Here is an 8,595-nt window from a genome sequence, read left to right as displayed (position 1 = left end):
AATGGTATCCACTGACCTGCTCTTGGAACCTGGTAGTAGAATGTCAAGTTACTGGGGCTTCACTCTGGGGAGTCTTCCCCCAGACAACCATAGCTAGTAACTTAAAGCTGCCACCCGTTGTCAGAGAGAAGGGGGGTGAGGTAATATTTTTATTGGACCAACTTCTAGCCAACAGAAGTTGGTCTGACAACAGATATTATCTCACTCAGCTTGCCTCTCTAATATGCTGGGACAAACATGGTTACCAGGGCCGGCTTTAGGAAGTGTGGGGCCCGATTTGAATAGTTTAGATGAGGCCCCAGCAGGAATGACTCCCCTAGCGGTGCCCTGGGTCTTCGCTCCGAGTCTTCCACAGCACTGAAGGACCCACTGCGGAAATGCTGCTGAAGACCCGGAGCGAGTGAAGGACCCACTGCCGGAGAGCCAACGGCTGTGTAAAAATTAAAAAGGCACCTAAGTTAGGCGCTCCTCTTTGAGGAGTGGGCCCTCTTAGGTGTAGGGCCCAGTTCAGGGGAATCAGCTTATAGCCAGTCCTGATGGTTACAACACCACTGCAAACATCCATCGTCAGGGCTTTTAAGGAGGACAGTGGTAGAAAAACTTTGTGACCTTACAAAAGAAGGTGTGAGGGAGGAAACAGGAGAATCATTCTGTAGGGTGCAGCTGTCTCAACAGAGTGCAGTTTTCAGTCCCTCTGCACTAGCAGAGGGTTATCAAGCCCTTTTCATTAATGACACAACATGGCAGCCACTCCAAATAAATTTAGTGTATGGCATATATTATGGATTTACAGTGTCTGTGCTATTCCCCAACCTTTGAACAGTCCTCTGGGGCTACCCCTTTAGTGTGTCAGACCCCCACAGGTTCACCCTGTTCCACAAGGGTAAGCTATGCAGCCTCAATGACTCTGGGAGTGAGCCACGGGGCTCCAGAACTCCTGTTTCACACCATTAGGTCTGCCCAGGGGGTCTGAATGAGCTAGACAGATGTTCAGAGATACTTACCCCCTTTAGAGACCAATGCATGTCAGTCAGTATGTGCACCAACACCAGGCAGCCTTCTCAAAACCAGGTTGGTTTTAGTAGTCAACTATGATACAGGGTTGGGAAGTCCTCAGGTTTGTATAAAGAAGCAAAGGTTATGACAGAATTCATGTTGGCCAAAGCTGGGCTCCACCAAGCCATGCTACTGTAGAATCCATCTGGCCTCTTTCCCTCTGTGACCCTTTGCTTCTCAGTCCCAAATGAGCTCCTGTATGTCTGTGTGAACCCAGCTCTTAACCCATCTCCTGACACCCATTCTTCTTTGTTCTCTCAACATCGCCATGCTATGTTTGCATGTTCAGTTACTTTTGCAATTAGGTGTTGATCTTTGGGGTTTCCATTATCCCTATGGGGTCCTTCCATTCAAACATGGATTGCAGCCCTTGACATCTCATTCACCCCACCCCAAACCACTATATGACATACCTCATGCCTTCTCTCTGTTCCAGGAGAAATATTTGAAACTTATTGCATCCACTGGGTAGCAATACCAAGCCAAATGGATCAACTAATATGCCTATCGTTCATAAAAATACTACAAAAAATTCCCACTTCCAGTACAGCACATACTTCAAACAAATTGTCAACAGTATATATATATATATATGGAACTCACTGCTGAAAAGTAATGAGGCTGAAGTCAGTTTTCTCAGGAATTTCTCAGTTGCTGCAATAGCAAATCCTGGAAAACATGTAAAAATCTCATGATGGCACCCATGACCCTCTGATACTTTTCAGGGTGTCAACTGGTGTTCTTCTAACCTCAGTGGAGCTACACCAATTTACTATTAGTTGAAGATCTGTCCTAATATTCCTTTTTCCACAGCTAAAAGATTGTTCAAGACACCAGAAGTATACAGACACCAGTGCTAGCACCTGCTGCCTGCTCTTATCTTCAACTGAATATTTTTAAACAATTTCTTCTCTGGAAAAATAGCAAAGGGTCATGGGTAGTTTTTGGTGCTCAAATGTTCATTTTTTTCTTAATGGGACTACTTATAGATGCTAAGAATTCTGAAGGAACTCAACTGTGAAATTGCAGAACTATTAACTAGTCTCTAACGTATCATTTAAATCAGCTTCTGTGCCAAATGACTGGAAGATAGCTAATGTGACACCAATTTTTGAAAAGGGCACCCGAGGTGATCCTGGCAATTACAGGCCAGTAAGCCTGACTTCAGTACTGGTCAAACTGGTTGAAACTATAGTAAAGAACAAAATTGTCAGACACATAGGTGAACATAATTTGTTGGGGAAGAAAGTCAACATGGTTTTTGTAAAGGGAAATCATGCCACATAAATCTACTAGAATTCTTTGAGGAAGTCAACAAGCATGTGGACAAGGGGGATCTAGTGGATATAGTGTACTTAGATTTTCAGAAAGCCTTTGACAAGGTCCCTCACCAAAGGGATAAGAACTAGATAAGTTCATGAAGGATATGGCCATCAACGGCTATTAGCCAGGATGGGCAGGGATGGTGTCCCTAGCCTCTGTTTGCCACAAGTTTGGAATGAGCGACAGGGAATGGATTACTTGATGATTACACTGCTCTACAGCCAAAATGCTTCTGAAATAAATGTAGTCCAACTTTACTAATTCTGGGTCACTGAGAATGAAAATGATGCTTAAAATTGTTGATTGGCTCTAGTTTTCAAGATATGCTATTGGGTCAATATATACGACCCTTGACTTGGGAATGGCGGAGGATAAGTGAGTTATAAAGGGAAGGGATCTCAATTTAAACCAGAAATGACTAAAATACATCTTTGACTGGATCTATGAATAAATCTAGGACTGGGTTTGGACAGTACTTGCTTTTTAGGCAAAACAATGAATGATGTAATCTGAAGCTGGTATTGTGTCATACATGATATGAATTGCATCATGTTATTCCTAGAAGTCATGGATGATGCAATCATAACGAAGCTTACATCACTCTGCTGAACAAATTGCCCTATATCAGCTCTATAAATCATACAGTGTTGTGCTCTCTTATTTGTCAGTGTTTGATTTTGCAAAGGGACACATTTCTGTTTAGCCGAAGTGAGCAGAGATGCCTCATACTTGTGTGAACAGTGCAGATAACTTCTGCTATGTTTGTGGTGAAGTGACTTCTGCAGTGCAGTGCAAAAGTGCAGTATAACCACTATGGTTATAGTGCAGTGCAAAAGTGCAGTATAACCACTATGGTTAAGAAAGACTATCACCTTTATTTTGGCTGCAAAATTGGAGATCAGAACAAGAGGTGGGCCCCACACATATGCTGCAACACTTGGGCAACAAATCTTCACCAGTGGTTGAACAGGAAAAGGAAATCTATGCCTTTTGTAGTGCCAATGATTTGGAGAGAGCCAACAGATCATACCAGCAATTGTTACTTCTGCATGGTGCCTCCAGTTGGGAAAGGCGTGTCAAAGAAGAAAAGGTGGACTGTGCATTATCCAAACATTCCATCAGCTATACGCCCAGTACCCCACGGAGAAGGACTGCCGGTTCCTGATGCACCAGAATCATTCTCACTTGAGTCAGACGAGGAAGAGGAAGAGGATGAAACTTCTGGTCCTGAACCATCAATGTCACAGGACCCACATTTTCTCCCATCCTCCTCCTCTGAACCACACCTCATAACACAAGGTGAACTGAATGACCTTGTCAGGGATTTGGAACTACTCAAGAGTAAGACAGAGCTGTTGGGCTCCAGACTACAGCAGTGGAATCTCCTGGCAGGCTATCAGGGCAAATGGAGCCCATCAATGCTTGCAGACTATTGCTGGACAGTGACAAGAGATGCTCCATTTAATGAATACAAGAGACAAGCCAAGAAGCGCAGCGTAGACACTGAATAGGACTAAACTATGTACATAATAGTTTTTTGCCTTTTGTTTCATAATAAATTTTATTTATATAACCCTTTTGCTGATTTTTAAAGTGTTACATAAACAGGACAGGTGAAATATTATCATGTAAAGCAACCATAAACACATGAAAAGACCTAGGTTTACAATTTATGATTAAAACTCTACTATCTAGACAATATACATAGACATAAAATGTAAAAACTTAAATATCTTAGAAACAGTAGCCAATCAGTTGTTTTAATTGTCATATTTGAATTCAGCACATCAAAACACATAATAAATATCACATTTTATTTCTGAAGCAGATGACTTCTCAAAAATTGTAGACTAGTGTTATCTGTTCTGTTCATTCAGTGACATTGCACTTTTTATGTTTTATGAAAATAGGCTTATGAATGTAAATATGATGTACCTGGAATATGCTTCATGCAAAAGGTTTCTTGTAAGGTTCATCCTATTTGTTTGCAGGTATTATTTCTATATCTGGAGTCAGGAGAATAAGATATAAACTTGTATTACTGATGTAAACATGTTAAGTAGACGCCATTAAGGGTGCTTCAGAATCAATGAACTGTGAATGGGTTTGTTTACCTGCAAGCCTTCCTGTGTACCTGTCCTCCAGATACTAAGCAATGAAGAAGGAGGTCTTACAGTGATATGTGATCATGTCACCTGAACTGGAATCCATCTTAAAACTCGTGTTTTTCCATTTAGAAGGAGGGGTGGGGATCCAGAAAGACAAAAGATTCCTGCCTGGTGCCAAAGCTATAAAAGGGGGTGGAACAGAACAAAGGGGGCTTCCAGTCATGAGAAAACCCCTAGTTACCACCTGAGATGGAACTAACAAGGACTGTACCAGGGGAAAGGATTGGGCCCAGACTAGAAAGGAGTCTAGTCTGAAAGAAGCATATTGGAACATCTCTGAGGGTGAGACTTACCTGTATACAGTTTCTTAATGTATTAGGCTTAGGCCATGTCTACATCTAAAATTTTGCAGCGCTGGTTGTTACAGCTGTATTAGTACAGCTGTATAGGGCCAGCGCTGCAGAGTGGCCACACTTACAGCAACCAGCGCTGCAAGTGGTGTTAGATGTGGCCACACTGCAGCGCTGTTGGGCGGCTTCAAGGGCTTTCGGGGAACGCGAGAGCAAACCAGGAAAGGAGACCAGCTTCGCCGCGGTTTGCTCTCGCGTTCCCCGAACCACCCTGCAAACCGCAGGGAAGAAGACCTGCTTGCTCGGGGTTCGGGGAACGCGAGAGCAAACCGGGGAAGGAGACCAGCTTCGCCGCGGTTTGCTCTCGCGTTCCCCGAACCACCCTGCAAACCGCAGGGAAGAAGACCTGCTTGCTCGGGGTTCGGGGAACGCGAGAGCAAACCGGAGAAGGAGACCAGCTTCGCCGCGGTTTGCTCTCGCGTTCCCCGAACCACCCAGCAAACCGCAGGGAAGAAGACCTGCTTGCTCGGGGTTCGGGGAACGCGAGAGCAAGCCGGGGAAGGAGACCAGCTTCGCCGCGGTTTGCTCTCGCGTTCCCCGAACCACCCTGCAAACCGCAGGGAAGAAGACCTGCTTGCTCGGGGTTCGGGGAACGCGAGAGCAAGCCGGGGAAGGAGACCAGCTTGATTACCAGAGGCTTCCTCAGGTATGCTGGGATACATGCTTATTCCACGGAGGTCAAGAAAAGCGCTGGTAAGTGTCTATACTTGATTACCAGCGCTGGATCACCAGCGCTGGATCCTCTACACCCGAGACAAAACAGGAGTACGGCCAGCGCTGCAAACAGGGAGTTGCAGCGCTGGTGGTGCCCTGCAGATGTGTACACCTCCTAAGTTGCAGCGCTGTAACTCCCTCACCAGCGCTGCAACTTTCTGATGTAGACAAGCCCTTAGACTTGTGTGTTTTGTTTTGTTTTGCTTGGTACCACTTAAATCATACTTTTTATATTTAATGAAATCACTTTTGTTTATTAATGAACGCATAGTAAGTGATTAATACCTGGGGAAGCAAACAGCTGTACATATCTATCAGTGTTATAGAAGGTGGACAATTTATGAGTTTACCCTGTATAAGCTTTATATAGACTAAAACTGATTTATTTGGGGTTTGGATCCCTTTGGGATCTGGATGCTGGAGACAGGAGTATTTGCTGAGCTGTTTTCAGTTAAGTCTGCAGCTTTGGGGGTGTGGTTCAGACACTGGGTCTGTGTTGCAGCAGGCTAGTGTGTCTGGCTCAACAAAACAGGGTTCTAGAGTCCCAAGCCATCAGAGAAAACAGGCTCAGAGGTAGTTTCAGCACATCAGGTGACAGTCCCAAGGGGGTCTCTGTGACCGAACCCATCACATATTCCCTCTGGCATACCTGGCATTAGCCACTGTCAGAAGACAGGATACTGGGCTAGATGGACCTTTGTTCTGACCCAGTATGGCCATTCATATATTTTTATGCCAAGATTGGTACCAGCACCCAATGGCTAGCAATTTGTTTGTAAATGACAGAAAGGAAATATCTGCTGTGCTAAGTAATCACCACTTGCAAAGAATTTTTAAAGGGAAACATCATACTTCCCCCCCCTTCACCTGTGGGGAACCAGCAGAATATTTCTCTTCTAGAATCTCTTCCTCTATAATCTGGATTTCTGATGTATTCAGGGTGTGGTATTAGATTGTCATCAAACTGTTGCTGCAATACTGATAATTTAAAAGGAGAGGGAACAAAAGCATGCAAAGACCATGGGCTCTTGTTTTGTAATAAATGAGAAAAGTACAATTTTGTACCTCATGCCTTGCTCTTTGCAATAGTCTGAACTACACTCTATCCACCACAAACCTTTTAGCACATATAGATTCTCAGTGACACACAAGGAATGCTCAGTACAGCTGAGTGAGGGTAGATGCAAAATTGCTTTTTGCATTTGATCTAGGGGCAAGTTCTACATCGGTCCACACTCCAGTATAGCTTAGAGCAGCCTCACAACTTTGTGTTCTTCCCACTTAACTGGCAGCGTAGGCATTGGGTTGTGATGGATGGGAATAAGAGGTAAAATTTACTTTACCTACATGTAATTCTTCTTTCCCTGAAGTGGGCATCTTGTTCTCCATGTTCCATTACAACTGGGTTATTCTTCATCTGCCAAGCACAGCTGGTGCTTTTTCTTTTCCTTTCCTTTCAACCTTTCTCTCTCTTTCTAACTTCACAATGACTCTAGGTGGAGCTGTTCACAGACTGTCTGTAATAGCCCAGCCAACTGCTCAAGTTGAAAAAATGAATTATACATTCTGACTAATAAACACTATGAAAAATTAGCAATATCCTGGCAGGATACTTTATCTTTTGTCTACTTATTCATTTATTATACAAAAAATGGAAATAGAGACATACAGAAAAGAAGATCCCAATATGAAGAAATCCCAATATTTCTCCATCTTTCCCTGCAGGAATGGTTCATAAGGGAAAAAGGAAGGATTAAGGTATCTTCCCTCCAACTATATGTTAATGCAAATTAGGTAATGACCTGGATGGAGATCACCATGTGCCCACTTCAGAGAAGAAAAATTGCAGGTGGGTAAGTGTCAATTTTCTCCCTAATAGACATTTAATGTTCAGTAAGCCATTCTAAGTTGGAAGTAGCCAGTAATAAAGCAATCACCACAGATGGGAAGTAAACTTAAAACATCAACAAAACTGAACCATGAGGAAAAAACAGCTCTTATGTTAGATGCCTGGGTGTTTGCTTGCTTTCCCCTTTCTTCCTTCACCCACTAGATGATGGATTTTCTGAAGGAAAACCGAGAGAGAGACAACAGAACCTTTAGTCCAAAAGCTGTATTAGGCAAAAACACAACACAGCTATTTTAAAATGATAAGGGAATGCACTGAAGATCAGGAATTACTTGAATGAAGTTTCTTCACAGGAAATGGTCAGGTACCTGACTGAATAACCTTCACAACAGGAGGGAGATCTTTTAAAACAATTTGTAGGCCTCATAAATTCTTGAATTTATCCATCTGGAAACAGTGGTTATGCTTTGCACTTCTTCTTAACTTATCCATCTAATCCTAAAACTGGATGTGATTTTTTTTTTCTAGGATTGATTCTGCATAAATAGAATTTGAGTGTTCCATCCATACCTACAGTGTTCAGAGGATTCTCCTAGCTTATGGCTTAAAACACACAGAACACAAATCAACAGACTGGTTTAAATGAAAATCATAATTTTGGGGGTAGAAAATTCTAGTGCTGGTTGAGAATCACCTCATCTGGACAAAACTGCACTTAAGGAATCTAGAGTGATATGTCCCTCAACTTACTAACTCTCCTGGCCAATATAATTAATAAAAGTAAAAGGAAGATTCCTCTATATATTAAACAAAGACAGTTTAGAATTACTAGTCTATTAGTCGGCATCTCTGCAGAGACACGGCTTTAAGAAATAGGGTAAAATGAAAGGCTAGAAGTGAAAGAAATATGCTACAAGGCTAATAACACTGAGACTTGTACCTTCAGAAAGTTAGGATTTGGATCCAATCAATAGCCCACATAGAAGAAACTCCAGTATATCCCTGATTTTGAGAAAAATAGGATTCTTGCACCATAAGGATCAAGTTCTCAGAATCCCCTAAAATCCCAGATTTGTGGATAGTTTCTACATTTGTTTTGTAGAAGCACAGGATGGTGAGGAAAGGGACAGAGCCA

This window comes from Gopherus flavomarginatus, chromosome 5 (genome assembly GCF_025201925.1).
Source record: "Gopherus flavomarginatus isolate rGopFla2 chromosome 5, rGopFla2.mat.asm, whole genome shotgun sequence".
Taxonomy (NCBI): domain Eukaryota; kingdom Metazoa; phylum Chordata; order Testudines; family Testudinidae; genus Gopherus; species Gopherus flavomarginatus.
The sequence above is the reverse complement of the archived record's forward strand: the minus strand, read 5'-3'. Positions refer to the sequence as shown.